A 17,774-nucleotide genomic window follows, 5' to 3' on the forward strand; every position below is an offset into this window, starting at 1 on the left:
TGAATAGTCACACTTTAGAAAAAGTTAATGAATAGAAGCACTTGGGTTTTCTGGTTGATAGGGAATTGAAATTCAGGAATTATTTTGGTAAAACAAGAAAAGCTTAGCAGATTTTATTATTTATTTTTATATCTGATCAATAAATGAAAGGTCACATGATTTATACCAGATAAGTGCCAAGTTTGGGTAAGAAGAGAGAAGAAAGTTGACATGTTTTCAATAGCTGAAAGTTGTAGTCTGATGAAACTGGGAGTGAAGGAGACCATCTTCCCAAAAGAACATAAAAATCAGTTTGATGATTTTGGAGATGGACAATAAATGGATGTTAACAAGCAGCTGCTCTTGTTCCTGCCATTTTTGAAGAAGGTAAAGGAATGACAATAGTGAATTTAGCATAGCATTAAGCATGAAAATACCTATAGAGGATGCATAAGCAGAGAATGGAATGACTGTGAGAATGTGACTTGAGTTATCAATTAATCTGACTGCCCTCTTCAAAATAGCATCAGGTAATGCCTAGTGAGGCTTAGGATACACTACCCTAAATATATGAGCAGAACTAAAGGTTTGGCTATACTAGAGATTTATATAGTGTGAACAGTAGTATAAGGGAAAAGTAGTGTCTTGTAGAAAATTACACTGAGTTTTATGGTGGCTTTGCACAGATGCTATGGATGAGGTGTGTTTGTGCCAAGAAAGGATGGAGGTGCAGGTGTTTGGTCATAGTATGAATGGTTGTAGCTGTAGTATATGGTAAACTTCAGGTAAATCCAGAAGTTGCAGTTGGTCTTTAGGGGAGCACATAAACGATGCTGACTTTCTGTGTGGTTTATAAGTAGACACAAGATATTTTTATTTATTTTTTTTTTAACTTCTTGGACACCTTTTCAGAGGTACCAAAGATATTCGGAAAGAATCAACTGCAAGTGCAACCTGCAGTGGACGACCCACCACACTCAGCGAACATGGCTGTAGGGTGTGTTCCGAAAGATAATATGCAAAAACTACTATCCATCGGCTGAAATGTTGAATGCAGAGTTCCAAGCATTGACTGAAACATGAATCTGCACAATAGCATTCAGAACCAAAGCTCACAACATGGGTTTCCATGGTAGGACCACAATAAACAAGCACCACATAACTTGAAACAACATGAGGTGTCATCTTCAGTGGTGCAAAGAGCATGTGCAATAGGATTTGGAAGCTTGGAAAGCTTGGTGGGGAGCTATGAATCAAGCTACACCCTTTACTGAGAAGATGGATGGGTGTGGTGGATGCCAAGTGAGCACCTCTTTCCAGAGTATGACACAAATTTAAAATTTCAAGGTCACAGTATGCCTTGGTTTACTGGTTTGGCCTTGGACCTCTGTTTGTGGTGCCATGAACACTGAACTCTGAAAAGTATCTGAACATTCTGGACGATGCAATGCTTCCTACTTTGTGACATTTCTACAGAACTGACCATTGTTTCTTTCAGCAAGACAATGCACTATGTCATAAGGCTGCTGCTGTAACTGCATGGTTTATAGACATGAATGTCACTACATTTGACTGGCCTTCACAAAGCCCTCATCTCAATCCTAATAAACAGCTGTGGGATGAACTGGAACATTGAGTGAGGTCAAAGGATATCTTCTCCACAACAGTCTAGGACCTAATCACATGCCTACAGGAAGAATTGTCCAAAATTTCCATTGATGGTAAGCTTATGGAAAGTATTCCCCATAGGATTGCTGCAGTCATCGCAGCAAAATGAGGTCCTACATTTTCTTAAGAGGCACCATGGCTGTTTGTTCCTCACACGACGGTGTCTGTTGACGTCTCTCCAAGCAGTATATGGAATGGTGATATGTTTAGAAGGGGTGGATGTGGGTACGATATGTTGTTATTCCTTTTGTCTGGTGGGAGTGCACCCTTTGGCTTAAAAGGTGTTTTGTATGTGGGTGAGTTCTGTAATGAATGCAGTGTTATCAGAGTAAACCAGTTTTGCCATGTACACTAAAGTTTTTATTATTATTATTATTATTATTATTATTTTGACACCTCCAGGGAGTCCAAAGACTCATTGAGGGAGAGTGTGCCGACAGCATCGAACGATTGGTCCCCTTCCAACTACTAACTGCGCTCAAACTTACTTAACTGAGCCATTAGTAGCAGAGGCGCTACCAATCGATATAGTTATCATGTTGCTGGGAGGCAGGGATATGATGTGATGTGACTATTTGTCGATGCATTTACCTGTTGTGTGGGCTTTCTATATATGATAGAAGCCAAAGATGCATCTGGTTGTCTTGTAACTAGAATATCTAAGGGCAGACTTATTACTTTCTATTTCTGTTGCAAATTGGATCCTTGTATGTGTTGGCTATTAAAATGAGAAAGGAAAGTGTTCAGGGTATCTAGGCCATGTGGCCAAATAGCAAACACATAATCTACAATAGCCAGATAGTAGGTTTGGACCGGGGGGGGGGGGGGGGGGGGGGCAGAGGTTAAGGCATACTTTTCAAATGTCTCCATTTGCAAATAAAGAGGAGACATCAAAATTGACCAGTAAGTCAGTATTCAGGAGGGTGTCATCTTGTATACTGAACTTAGAAAAGGAGGATGAATTTTTTATATATGAAGAGGTGTTGCCAGTTATGAGAGAGTAGTTTAATGACTGGCTAATTTCCAGCTGATGAAGCTATGTCATCTATAATTGGGTGTAGTGGTGCATTATTTTTACTGATTTCAGGATATCCATATACTGGGGAAGGGGATGTCTGGAGTTGTAGGATTTTAATTTATTGGTCACCTACACTGACTAGAAGTTACACACTTTTAGAAGTCTATAGATGGCTGTGATCTGTATGTTGGTAGCCACAGTTTAGTTTGGTAGCAGGTAGATCAGTTTCTAAGAAGTGGAGTCATTTTTTTTTTTTTTTAATGTAATGTGAGCAGTTAAGAATTATAGTTGTATGTAATTTATCCACTTTCAGGATTATTTTATACTTGTTATTTTTGAGACTCACTAGAACTTTATTGTTGGGCAGGTTGCTTTTGGGGTAGGTAGTTTCATCTATGCCAGCATATAGGTTACATCTAGCTTTATATTGTTAGCCTCACTGGTGGGGAGGTTGTGGATTCCATGCTCACTTTGGACTATGAGATCATTAATTGGTATATATCTGAATGCGATGGTGAAGTTCTGACTGTGATTCAGTGAGTTAATGGTGCCTGCTTTGAGAGTAATGGAAGACTGGTTAACCACATTGTTATCAGATGATCTTAGAGGATTTGGCAAATCTTTCACTAGGTCACATTAAAGATACCAAGAAATTATCTTCTTGTTTAATTCTTTATCAAAGTGTAAGCAAAGTTTGCACATCTTCACAACTAGGTTATATATATATATACAAGCTAATGACTTAGCATTAATTGTCTTAGTATCCATAATGCAAAGCACACATCCTTTTGGGTGCATATAATACCAAGCATTATGGGAAGGGTGACTACCCACACTGGTTTCGACTTTTACTGAAGTACTGTAAAAGTGAGGGGGGGGGGAGTACCTCTTCAAAAACTGAGTGACCTTGTGAGTGACCCAAAAATCATTTAGTTCATTACTCAGCAATGGTTCCACTCAGCGATAGTCCTATTTAATATCAGGCCCATGCCACCACAGCAGATCCCTCAGCAGTGGCAGGCCCATCCTACCACAAAGCAGAGCCACTCATCTCAAGGAAAAGCATTTACTGAGGTGACCACACAACCACTTCACAGCAGACTTGCCACATCAACAGAACTCTTGAAGTGTGGAGTTTCTCCAAAAACTCAGGTAATTCTCCAACAATGGGTGATCTGAAGGATCATTTAGCTCACAACTCAGTGGTGGTTCTGCTCAGTGACAGGCCAAACCCACCAATGAGCAGATCCCTCAGTAGTGGCTCTTCCCATTGGCAAGCTCACCCTACCACTGAGCAGAACTGCTCATATCTCAAGGAAAAGCCTCACCAGGGCAACCATTTCAGCAGACTAAACTAAGTAAAGGGAATTCTGCAAAAACTCAGGCAACAGTCCAGATTACTCTAAACTGAGCAAGTGACCTAAAAGATCATTTAACTCGTAACTCAGCAGTGATGCCACGAAGGGACAGGTCCACCCCCCACCACCGAGAACCCTCAGCGGTGGCTGTGCCAAACGGCAGGCTTACCCCACCACCAAGCAGAGCTGCTCATGTTCCAGGGAAAAGCACCCATCTACAAGGAAACCACTTCACTATATAAGTAAAGGGAATTCTCTAAAAACTCAAGTGATGCCACAGATCACTCTAATCTCAGCAAGTGACTCGAAGGATCATTTAACTCATAACTCGGCAGTGGTTCCACTCAGTGACAAGCCCACTTTACCACTAGGAAGAACTCTCAGCATTGGGATTCTTCTTGGTGGTGGGATGTGCAAAGCAGCCACAGGACCACCTCAGCAGACTTCCACATCTGCACAAAAGTGCATCAACAGGAGCCAAACCCAGAAGAGATATCAAGGTTGGAGTAATGCAAGATTCGTATATTTCTCATATACAAGCAGTGAAAAGGTGTAACCCCTTATTATTAAAATATCTGGATTAGAGCTAGTTTTTGAATTTTTTTTTTTTTTTGGCTATAAATTAAATTAAAGATACTCAGAAATTATATTCTTGTTTCATCCTTAATCCAAGTTTAAGCAAAGTTTCTTGAAGATACTTAACGACTATAAAAACACTTCTCTGAAGTTCCAAAATTCTTAAAAAAATCAATTACCAGAGAATGGCATGATGTAGACTTTGGTTTTAGTATTAACATGATAATTAACAAATACACATTACATTTTAAATTCTAATTTGCATGAGAATTTGAGAGGAAAAAGAAATGGACACAAGCTTTCTTTTTTTATTATTATTTAACATATCGGATCAGAGTGAGAGGGTTGAGAATGGAAAAGCTACATGTAATACAGTATATCAGTACTATATTAAGTACATTTATAATGGTTCACCAGCTTTACTATGCAAGGCAAGATACCTTGAAGAACATTAACAAGCTAGTGCCTTTCTGTTCGAAATTATTATTATTTGGATTGACACCTCCATGGCCTCTGAAGACCCAAACTATGCATACAATCTATCATACCTCTTCTTGAATCCATTAACAGACAAAGCAAATGACTCCAGTAACCCATTTCACTCATTCACAACTGCCCAAGCAAAACACCACACATTTATTCAACTTCCAGGGATGACTCCTTGTTCTCATCCCTCCAGCCAAGTGCTGAAACATTTCCCCTGCATCGTATAAAGCACTTTAACCTGCCATTAGTAAGGCGGGGATGTCACAGACCCCAAAGATTTTAAATTGACTATAACTTTTTAACAATGCGTAGCAGTGAGTCATGCCTCAGTATAGCTTCCCCTCCCGTAACTCGCTACTCGAAGCCATAGACGACAGGCTGTTGCGCGCAAGCAAGTTTAGCGTGGGACCCCACCTAACCACTTTTGTTACATTTTCCCACTTACTAATGCTGGGTTAAGCAACTTAAATGTTTCTATCATATAACTTCTTTTTCTCCTTTCAACAAATTTCTTCAATCCACACACCTTCAATCTATCCTCATAGGGAACATTCCACAGACCACTCATTATCTTGGTTGCTCATTTCTGAATATTCTCCACCACTTCCTCATCCCCAAGAAACCCAGGAGACCAGATCTGAGCACATTAATCCAGATGTGGACATATCAAGGCATTATAAAGAGGAATAACTACTTATCTCTACTTGTTAATGTGTTCTAGATCTAGAACTTTTTATAAATTTTTAGTCTTCTAGTATGTTCACCAACAGATCTAGTACTTTCTTCCTTCCAAATAATAATAATAACAACAACATGAGAGTTAGACATATGAGCTTAATGTTTTTCTCTTCTCCCACCTCCCCATGTCACATTCAGTGACAAGAATGATTTCTCTTTTTTTCCTCCCCCTCTCACTATTCACTAACCTTCTCTTACCTCCTGATCCCATATTCATACAATCCAACTGGCATTAGCCAATGAAAATATATTCTTCGCTATTCAAACACTTCTCGCGCATTATAAGATCATTAAAACAATGAAAACAAATAGAAAAATTAAGCAACTGAAAGAATATTTTCAGCAGTCATAATAAATAAGAATAAAATAAGAAATCAATTACAAATTCCCTTGATGAATGGACTCCTTTTGACAAAAGAAAAATTGAAACATTCATCAGCTACAGATTTTACCTATTTCTGAAGAGTTAGTTAATTTAGCAAAATTTGCTAAATTAATTAACTCCAGTGAGAACCCCAATATATATGTAAATAGCATATTAAATAACTAAAAGTTTAATGTTATATTATTTTAAACAATAAAATGAGACTTAAAAATTATATGGTAAATTAATACACATGAGGACTGGGCTAAGGAGAATGGATGTCAATTTAATGTGGCAAAGTGTAAGGTTATGCATTTTGGGGTGAAAAGATTAGCAGCAGTATACCACAATGGTGGAACTGTACTCCAGGGGCTTGACAAGGCCAGGGATTTGGGAGTGTTGGTGAATAGGGAGTTGAAGTTTAGGGCACACATTGCAAAAGTGGCTAAATCAGCTCATCAAATCACTTGGTTACTGAAGAAAATTTTGACGAGCAGAGAGAAGCAAGTTATTGTTCCTCTGTATATAACCTTGATAAGATGCCATCTTGACTCCTGTGCCCAGATCTGGGTGCCAGGGTTTCTTCTTGATGGGGAGGAGGTAGAGAGGATCCAGAGGCGAGTGACCAAGATGATAGCAGGTCTATGGAATGAACCTTATGAAAACAGGTTGAAGATTTGTGGGTTGCAGAAATTGGTTGATAGGTGGAAAAGGAGTGATATGATTGAGACATTCAAATTACTGAAGGGTTTCTATAAGATTAATTCAGAGGATATTTTTCAGAACAGGACTGGTGGTGGGAGGACTAGGGACCATCCTTGGAAACTGGGCAAGAGTGTGGTTAGCAAGGGTGTTAGAACTAGGTTTTTTACTTGGAGAGTGGTGAATGAGTGGAATATGCTGCAAGAGTCTGTTGTGGTGCCATGACTGTGAATGAGTTCAAGGCAAAGTATGATAGATATTGTGTGGTTGTTGACATGATGTTTAGGGCCTCCCTCGATGAGTCTAAGGACTCCTTGGAGTTGCCCATTATAATAATAATAATAATGTTAAGTGCTAGAGTTACAATTGGGACTTCTGCGATGATGAGTGACAACTGCAGCACTTGAACTCATAATGACCACAGTGAGGTGAGTTTTGACTTTTTTCTTTTCATATTTATCATACGTTTTAATTTAGGGTTTTACAGTTCATCTATGATAATAAGGTATTAATATCGTAAAATGCCCTAAATAGAGTGAAACGAAAGCACATAAAAATTTAGTACTTTTTTTTTTTTTTTTTTTTTTTTTTTTTTTTAAGATTTAGTGCCTTTTTCCTGCATAGTTGGTACAAAATATTTTTGCTGAGTGATCACCCTGGTACTGATACTAGCCCTAGCCCGCACAGCACATTGACCATTGCAAAATACAACTATTGCTATAAAATGAATTATATTATTATTATTATTCCTGATATAAAATACAATCGAGCGGTATTGTATTACAAACAAGAAAATAACGGTTTTTAGATTAATATATAAAAATTTAAGAACAGCGACAATGAAACAGGACCTTTCATTTTATACTGGAGGGGCTGCAGCCCTAATGGACGAGCCAGCACTGTTGCAAGGAGAGATATAATCCAATTTAACATGATCAAGGATGTGCTAAAACAAAAACAGAACAAAGCAAAAAAAATCCCCTTGAAAGTGCGGAGGTTGAAGTCTTCTGTTCGGATTCACACACTACTTTTTTTCAAATAAATTCATAATGACGCTATGTATTGCACGTCCAGCTACCTAACTTTCATCGTTGTGGTTTTATTAATTCGTGACACCTCCAAGGAGTCCGTAGACTCGTCTCGAGAGGACACCTACAACTTCACAGTTAAGATTAAATATAGCTTAACAGCAGCTTGCGACATCAAGTATTCTTAACTTTTATAATTAAGACTAAGAAATGACTTGCTAACATAAAAGAAAAATAAATACCTGAATATAAATCCGACTTTGTTTGTTCACGTCGTCAACTCATATTTCAATAAAAGCGTACATTTCCAACGAAACGTGCCACAGCTTACAGCATCCCTCACTCTGAACTGCAGTAGTCGACTATCTTAGAATACTTTTTTTTTTTGCCAATCTTTACTGTTCAAATAATAATTTATTATTCACACTCAACAATAATTTCATTATTGTTGTTATTATTATTATTATATTTAAAGTTTTTATTTAATCAGCTTCATTACTTATTAACCCGCAGCCTTTGGACTGGAAAACGGCTACGAATCCCGCCGTGGGCATGAATGCTCGTGATTGTCTGTGAAAATACTAGTGGTGGTGGTGACCAGTAGATGGCGTTGGTGTAGAATGATGGTAGTCGCGGTTCGTTGTAATTGGTGGATGTGTAATTGTAATTGGTAGAGACGGAGAGATGTAGAGTATGTGCCCTCCCTCGATGAGTCCTTGGACTCCCTGGAGGTATCACGTAATAATAATAATAATAATTTATTTTCACAATCAGTAATTTTATGGTAATCTCAAAGGATAAAAAATTTAAATGATTACTGAACTAACAGAACATTGATAATTTAGTCAGGAGGATTTCCACAGAAATGTGATTCGTAAAGTCATTTCATACTGTCAGTAAGTCATTTCTGGTTAATATGTTGCAGATATTGCATTTGATATTTTCAAAGAAGAGGTTTTTAACTCATCACTAATCGAACTTTGTTTTATCATAATGTGTAGCTACACTGAATCTAATACACTACTTTGAAAGAAGTCATATTGTGAGACAAACAGCCATTAAACTCACGTTAATAAGATGCAGGACCTCCTTTGTTGATTTTCTGCATTGACTACAGCAATCCTGCAGGGCATACTTTCCACAAGTTTGCACCTGAACTATTTTCAGGACTGGGGCAACTCGTATAAAAAAGCTAATGACTTCACATCACTTTCCTTAGTACCCCATAATGCAAACCACATGTCCTGAAAATAGTTAAGGTGCAAACTTTGTTTGCTTACACTTGGATAAAGGATTAAACAAGAATATAATTTCTTGGCATCTTTAATTTATAGTATAACCAAGTGGAAAAACTTCCAACAACTATCTCTAATCCAGAGTATTTTAATGATTCTAAAGAAAGTTATTTGAAGTCATTAGGTTCTTTATACAAGTTGCTCCAGTCCTGAAAATAGTTCAGGTGCAAACTCCGTTTGCTTACACTTGGATAAAGGATTAAACCAAGAATATAATAATCTTGGCATGTTTAATTTATTGTATAACTAAGTGGAAAAACTTCCAACAACCATCAAGTAAAACTTACTAATTATTTTTAGCGATTTTATTGTTTCCTACATGGCCCCGCCTACTCCCTATAAGGGAACAAATAAACGTTAGCTGATTTTTTTTTTGTTTGTTTGTTTCGTGCACATCTTTTGCACATGTTTGATCAGGCGCCAAGCGTTAACAAAAGCAGTGTATAGCAGATTTTTGTCAGTCAGTTAAACAGATAGTTTTTACAGGGAGTTTTAAAGGGTGCAAGAGTTGTATGGCACATCAGAACTCGTAAGTGAAAGGAAGAAAAAAAAAAAAAAATGGCGCATGGAACGTAAAACGTTGGCCACAGCTGACCTTGAACAAAAATGATATTAAAGCAACTGACTTAACCAGAAGAAAGAACATATCTTAAAACCCTTTAATCACCATATTTAATCAAATTGCAATAACTTGTGGTTTTTCTTTTAGGATATATGAGTTGCTTTAATATCATTTTTGTTCTAGGTGTTTATCAGAGCTTTTCAGCTTCCCCTCGTATTAAAAGTGTTAGCTGATTATCTCCACAGCAGAAATAATGAATTCACCGATAAGCGAGTTGACGGTCGAAACACAAGTTTTATGAATAGGCAAATATCCCATAATAATAATAATAATAATAATTATTATTATTATTATTATTATTTGACACTTCCAGGGAGTCCAAAGACTCATTGAGTGAGAGTGTGTCAACAGCATCGAACGATTTCTTCCCTTCCAACTACAAACAGCGGTCAAACTTGCTTAACTTTTTGCTGACCCATTAGTAGCAGAGGCTCTACTAATCGACCAAACTTTTTTTGGGGAAGAAGATTCATGCTGGACACTTTAGCAAAGGCTTTGATTGATCAAAAGGTTTCAAGTAATGATAAACAAAAATTTCTGCATGCGAAAAAATCATACATGTTGTCCAAAAATAAATCTGTGAAAGGTCCATTCTGTTTTTCTCATTTATATCATACCTCTCATAACAAATGAATAAAATAAAATAACAGTATCGTTCCTCACCATCAGATTAGATGAATTACATTCTCTCACATGCTCAACGAAAAAAACTTACCATTCATTTCAAATTCATGTTGAGGACTTTAACAAGATAACAAGGAAGCTCTTATGTTTGAAGAATCTGAGTACGAATCCTGTCTAGCAAGCGAAGAAATCTTGTAGGATTTAACAACTGAAGATGAGTTTGTGGAAGGATTGTTCCTCCTGAAAACTCAAAGTCTTCCTCCTTTAAGACAGATAAACTTGTAAATGAACACATAAACTCGACAAAAATAGTAAATTATGCAGAGAGAGAATCAACGCTTCTATCAGCATCCATTGCGTTTCTGTAACTTGACTAAGACAGGCTCTGAGCATAACAGAGATAATTGCAGGAATGAAGTATTTAGCTTCTTCCTACTTCGCTGTACCAAGAAAATTGCTATATGCATTTAGGTGCAGACAATTTTTAGAAAGACTGAAGGGACTTGAGAAAATACCATGATTAGTCTGCTAAGTTTTCTGATTTACCAGATCAATATTCATCCACTATTTTCATATTCCATATATTTACAATCCTCTGAATAATTAGGAGACAAATATATATATATATATATAATTTCGTGTGACAGTTCTACTCTGAAAACTAGCTCTGCTAACGCATCCAGGAATGCGTTAGCAGAGCTAATCTCAGGTGGTATGGTCACTTAAACAGAATGGGCGAGGAAAGATTAGCAAAACAAGTGTTCTCTGCCAGGTTGGCAGCAAAACGACCCAGAGGAAGACCAAGATATAGGTGGATTGATACGGTACAAAGTGCCTTAGACGATAGAAATATAAAATCTGATAATGTTGGAGTGATGACAAGTAACAGGCTGATTTGGAGGAAAATTGTAGATAGGAAATTAATAATGATGTAATTTTTTTTTCATGTAGTACTATCATATCCTGTACACCCCTTGAGGGTACATGGCAGGAATTTGATGATGATGATGAGTTCTACTCAGAAAATGCATACATACATGCGGAGAATGTCCGAGGAGGGATCTATCATAGTGTTTCGAGTTTTATTCCTTGTGATTTGAGAATATAAGATTTCTTATCATTCTTGGTCTGATTTCTAACCGTATGAAGGCTATTCTGAGCCTGTGTAGCTCAGTGGATGTGGCGTTTGCCAACCACGGCGCTTGGCCGCACGAAGGAAGACTTGGTTTCGAGTCTAGTCGGCGACTAGAGGAAATTTTTCTAAGCCTTTTTTCGACCGGTTCCCGAGTTAGTCGATCTCTGGCACGGGCAAGCAGGTTTTTCCTCCCGGAAACTCGGGTTTTTCGTCCTGTAAACTCAAGAAAATCGACCGTAGAACCCACATTATTTTCAGACATTAAATATATTGTGTTAGAGTTAGGGACCACGAGATGGCGGCACATTTGAGCCGTCTCTCTTCACTGAGTACCGCTTAATTAGTGATAGCCTTGGGCGATCTATCTCTGATTGGTACCAGTGGAGATTGAACTGCCCACTCAGTCTCCAAAAGTTAGATAGGGCTAAATGGCCTTGCCTACTCCCCGTATACGGGAATAAAAAGGCGTTAGCTGATTTTTTTTTTTTTTTGATGAAGGCTATTCTTTTAAAAAAAATCGCATGCTATGTTAAACGTTTATTTTTGAAGTCACAAAATGTTTTAATAGCATATTAAAAGTTCCTGTGTAGAAATGCCATTTGTTTCCATAGTGCTAGGCTGCTATAAGAAAGATCATTACAGATTAACTTTTAATACCCAAGGAATATTTTTTAGGCTTTTATTTGGCTAGTTCCCAGTTAGTTGATTTTGAGCGCAGGCAAGTACGGTCCCCCACCCCCCAAGCCTAGAAACCAAGTAACTTGTTCAGGATTCCCACTCAGTCGGCTCATAATCCCACTAATATCTATTATGCCAGGTCATGCCTAGGAGGAAGACGATTGGTATGTATAGTAAGAAGGGAATTGTGAAGGCTTGTTTATGATGTGGTGATTGGATAGTTTCTCTCGCTCTCTGAATGGGCGACATGGGTTCCTTTTTCCTCTCCATCATTTCACTGTATATAAGCAACATGCATACGCATAAGTAGATATACTCCTAATGCATACTCCCCTGCTCCTTTTTGATTGACCTATGAATACTAACATGACATTAAACATAAAGTAATACCGCAGTCAAAATATTTAAAAAATTTTCGAAAAATTCCCTAAAATTTAAAAAAAACTTAAAATACCATACAATAAATATCTTTCATGTTGAATTCATGAGCATTCATGGCATAAATACTAACTTAAGGAATGTGCACCATCGCCTACAGACATCGAAATATGATCTGTTTTTGTCCAAACACAAAATTAACACCACAACAAAGCAATCCTTTTCAACTGTCTCAATCTTAGATTAACTAGGCTCTGTATGATTCATCTTACGAAAAGGGCGGTATCTGTGCTTTTGTAGAGTAGATCATTAATTGCCTGAGTTTGCCTTATCCTCATTCTCCTCTTTTGACCTTCTATGTCGTATGGTTTCCTTGTCTCATTATGCATGATGCATCTACTGTCTTTAACGCATGCAGCTCCTGAAAATCATTCTTGCCTCTTCAAATTCTTATCCTTGAAGCTTAACTTCCTACACTCCAACTTCCTTGGTGATTTGAATGTCCACAACTCAATCCTTTTCCGATTTCAATGATGACGCAGAAGAAAAGTAGTATATGAGTATGTTGAAACATTCATCTATAGCAAACTCTCTATCTACCAACCAGAACATCTGACAATCCTATTTACCCAATAGTGGATCTTTTCTCCACCAGTTCTCCTTCCAAGTACAATGTTTCGGTGATAACAATTATAGCAAAGTTTCTGCGATAATGGAACGTCTTTCCTCAGGCATTCTCAACCTGATATCCTTTGATACTGCATCAATACCACGTGGAAAGATCTCTAAGATTTTATTCCTACATTCCATAGTCAGTGGAATGTAGGAATTTCTCTTTCTGTGCTCCATATTTGGGTACATTTGATCCTGTTACAGAAATTATCTATGTAGGAATTAGAGCCTTCATTCTGCACTGTATTCAAAATTTTTCCAATAAGTGTGCCATGGAGTTCAAAAAAGCATATTTTAAGTAAAACAAAAAAAATCAGCTAACGCCTTTTACTGTATTCCTTCATACGGAGTAGGCGAGGCCTGTTAATCCTGTCTTGCTTTTGAAGACTTAGTGGGCAGTTCAATTTCCACTGGTAGCGAATCAGAGATAGCTAGTTGAAGACTATCACAAATTATAAGCGCCAACCGATGAAGAGACTGGCAAACAAGTGCTGCCATCTTTTGGTAGCTGACCCTCACAGGATATGTTAGTCTGAAATAACGTGGTTTTTCTACGTTATTTCGTGAGTTTACAGACGAAAAACCGCTTGCCCTTGTCAGAGATCGACTAACTCAGGAACAGGTGGAAGAAAGGCTTCAAAATGTTCCCCCAGTCGGAGACTAGACTTGAACTTAAGTCTATTTTCGGGCCTAGCGCAGAGGATGCAAGCGTCACTTCCACTGAGTTCAGCCTAGTTCACGGCCTATGCTTAAACCAGCAACAATTGCAAAACCAGCATTAACAGGGAAGTCTGACTTTGAAAGAGGTAAATGTAGGAAGCTCTCTACTACATCAATAGCAGTATGTCTTCCAGCCCTTGTAGAAGCTGTTGGATGCAATGTTTTCAGTCCATCCATGTGGCTGCTCAGAGACAGGCCTTTCCAAGGAAAGGTAGTATCCTCTAAAGATGAGAACCTCCAGCTCTTCGAATGGAAGATCAAACTTCTCTCTTAACCACTACCCACACACGTCAGCAAGTTGCCCTACAGTATGTTTTGCAATTTTTCGTGAATTAATGCTGTTAATAATGGCTAGGCAGCGTATGAGCAGATAGTAATATTCTCATTTACACTTAAAACATGCTCATTTGTGTATACTTGTTTTCAGATGGTAAAATGCATTATTTTACCATCTGAAAACAATCCACTATTGATTACAGTGCTAGAAATGATAATTCATTTCTAGCACTGTAATCAAACTATTTAACTTCTTAACTGATAATATCAATCATGGAGTGCTTCTTTTTCGCCAATTGGCATCTACCAGCAGGTATCCTGATAGAAGCAAGAGAAAGAGGAGAGCAGAAAGTGAGGACTGCGTTGCTAATGAGTAGAAACTAGAATACGACGATTGATAAGCATTAGTGGGCAGGTCCTATAATTAGTTCCATATCTATGATAGTGACTTAAATAAGTATACCGCTTACCCTCACAGGTAGTAAAAAATAATAAAAAAATTATAATAGCTTAGATTTAAGAACTGAGACTTAACTATTGCAGTGCCATACTGGAAAATAATTTGAGCATGGAAGATATAATATTGAAGCCTGTTATAATTGGAGAGGGGAAAAGGCGGTATAGAAGGAAACAGCAGGAAAAGAAGAGGACAATCCGAATATACATTACTGAGGTCATAATTCAATTCATTGAGGGTTACATAAAAATTAAAGTAAAGCTGAACATAGACGTGAAAGAAGGAATTTGCGTAACAAGAGGTTTCCCCTATAATGATAAGAATTAACGCGCAGATATTGAAAGAAGGAAAACTGAAAATCTCAAATAAGATCTAAGCTTTCTGAAGTAAACCAAAATATAAAAAACAAATATATTTATTTTTTATTCATTTTATTTAAAATCACCAAGATGAAAACCGGAAACTACAATAGCGTTAACTAAATTTGACTGTGCTTCTGATGAAAGATTTTCATGTTCACAATAAGATTTGTGTGTTTTTATGTGCACCAAAATATGTACATTCACAGAGTGAAATATTCTTATTTATTCGTTTACTTGGTTAAATATGTTACCATGTGAGATACTGTAGTAATGCTACTCTGTCAAGAAAAACATGCCAGGTCACCGAAAGGAAGACCTCCCACCTCACTTTCCAACAGAAACTCGGAATTCTAACTTCCAAGGTTAGAAATTCGAGACAAAACGCACATCATTTCAAGAATCATATGTATAATACCAGATAGGATTTAGTAAAATGAAAATGATAGCCGTTGTCTGTTCAGTCTTCAAATCATGGTGGCTACAAACTAAATTTCCCAGCGACTAGAGATGAAGAATGCATACTACTGATTTACAAGATTATTTTAAATCTAAAAAAGCTCAACTTACGCCCTTTAAGAAATAAACTCTGCTAATGCGTTTTATTCCAAAAAGTGAGTAGGAGAGGCCACTTAATCACAATTGACTTTTAAAAAATAGCAGGCAGATAGCCTCAGCTCTTAGCCAATCAGAGAATTGCTGGCCCAAGACTATTAGGATTTTATTTTGCAACTGGAGAAGGGACTGCAGCAGGCAACTTCGACCATCTCATAGTCCCTAACAATATATATTATTGTCTAAAGTACTCTGAGTTATACGGTCGATTTTCGTGTATTTACAGGATGAAGGATCTGCCAGCCATGGTAGAGATCAACTAGCTAGGAAACAGAGTCGAGGTAAGGTATAGAAAAATTTCCTCCAGTAGGAAACTAAAATCCAACTTAGAACGATCTTCCATCCGGAGGCCTAGCGCTATAAATATAAACATTTCCACGGGACCACCAGGCCTACAATTCGCTGGATAATCTAGTCTACACACCAAACATACTTGTTCAAATTTCAGGTCTCTAACTGAAACACGAAATTCACTTGACACCCAAACACATTCATAAACATTGATATTCAGCTTGACAGTTGGAGAGCTAGAGCATCTCAGCCAATATCCTAATCAGAATCTTAATTCTTCCTCACTTTTTACTATTCAATAGCTATCTGTACTGCTCTGCTAATCCAGATATTATGACCCATTTAATTATTTATCTCACACGTTAATTTCCGTCATATCATTCAATCTGAGAGATTATCTTTCTACGAGTCCAACGTTGACAACACAAACTGACTCCACTTGACTATTTCACACATATGGCAGAAGCAATGACATATTATTTTCTATCAATCATGATCTAATTCCAGCTGTTTATCTGCGATCAAGATAATTATCATTGTGTTGACAAAGTGGACCATTTCTTAACCATTTATCTCTCCATATATATAAGTACACTATGTTTATTCTTCTCTATACTCTGACCATAACCATTCCCTTTTCTACATATCGTGCCACAACTGTGATAATTTCCAGGAATACTGCTATGCCTCTTTTCCATGATTTGATTATGGCTTCTGCTAGCTTAATTCAAATACTGGCACCAACCAAGTGAATAAATTACTGGAATGAGATTGCTTATTCTCCTCTACACGCAAATCTCCAGCCTTTGCCCAAACGCCAATTCTCTAGAACAACGTTCTTTAATCTTTTTACAACTGCAGACCGGAGAAAATAGGAGAAATATTTCGCGGACCGGCTGACGGCTAAGACAGAAACATAAACCAATGTAGATAGTATTTTATTTATTAAATCCAATGTTATAAAATTTCAATTGCGAGTGCTAGTGCGACATTTGCTGCTGCTTAGAGGTTAGAAAATTTGATATGCGTGGCTGGAACGTTGTTTCTGAGAGACGACGCGCTGCCATAACATCCATTCGATTTCTGTTTGGTTTTTATTACTGACATGGCTGAAAAAGTCTTTTCACACAAATAGGAAGTCGAAAAAACGACCAATAATTTGATAGCTTTATAACTCAGAGATGGATATTCTTTTTCGAGTGATATCCAAAATTCAGACAATGATTGCATTTCATGTCTGGACACCAGAGCAACACCAGAAGACAACTCGATCAGCTTTTCTTTTTTACGAGGATCATGTGCACATGATTTCAAGAAGGGTTATTAATCCAGATCTTCCAAGAAGGGTTATTAATCCAGAGGTTACCTTTACGACGATACTCATTTTCAGGGAAATAATTATTAAAATTTTCAGCTAACGCCCTTAAATGTTGACTTATGTTGATTATGACTTTTTTGTTGACATCAGCAGCAATCAAAAATTCTCCCAAAAGTGGAAACATCTCTAATCTTCCTCTTCTAAGCGACAATCCCCAAGAGTCAGCTTCTTTTTGAACGCACCCATTTTATTTCTCAGTGTAAAAATATTTGTACAAGACCCCTGAAAAGAAATATTAAGTTCGTTAAGAATGCTAACTATATCCGCCATATACGTAAGCTTAGCCATCCATTCCTCATTCAACAAAGGCTCTACTAGGTCAGATCAGATTTTCGATCTTGTAGTAAACTGCTTTAC

General features: G+C 37.5%; 1 protein-coding gene across 2 annotated transcripts in view; it reads right to left on the minus strand.

The window, feature by feature from the left end:
• The window catches only part of MED24 (mediator complex subunit 24), an 80,006-nt gene that overhangs the window by 37,784 nt on the left and 24,448 nt on the right, over positions 1 to 17,774 (minus strand). Inside the window, exon 1 of one of the 2 annotated variants that reach the window (XM_090396949.1) lies at positions 8,160 to 8,421. The exons of the other annotated variant lie outside the window; for it this stretch is intronic. The gene's annotated coding sequence lies outside the window, so the exon portion shown is untranslated. Of the gene's footprint in view, positions 1 to 8,159; positions 8,422 to 17,774 lie in introns of those variants that run through there. 2 annotated transcript variants of the gene reach the window in all.

This window comes from Typopeltis vanoorti, chromosome 8 (assembly GCF_054136105.1).
Source record: "Typopeltis vanoorti isolate ZY-2024b chromosome 8, IOZ_Tvanoo_1.0, whole genome shotgun sequence".
NCBI classification, from domain to species: Eukaryota; Metazoa; Arthropoda; class Arachnida; order Uropygi; family Thelyphonidae; genus Typopeltis; species Typopeltis vanoorti.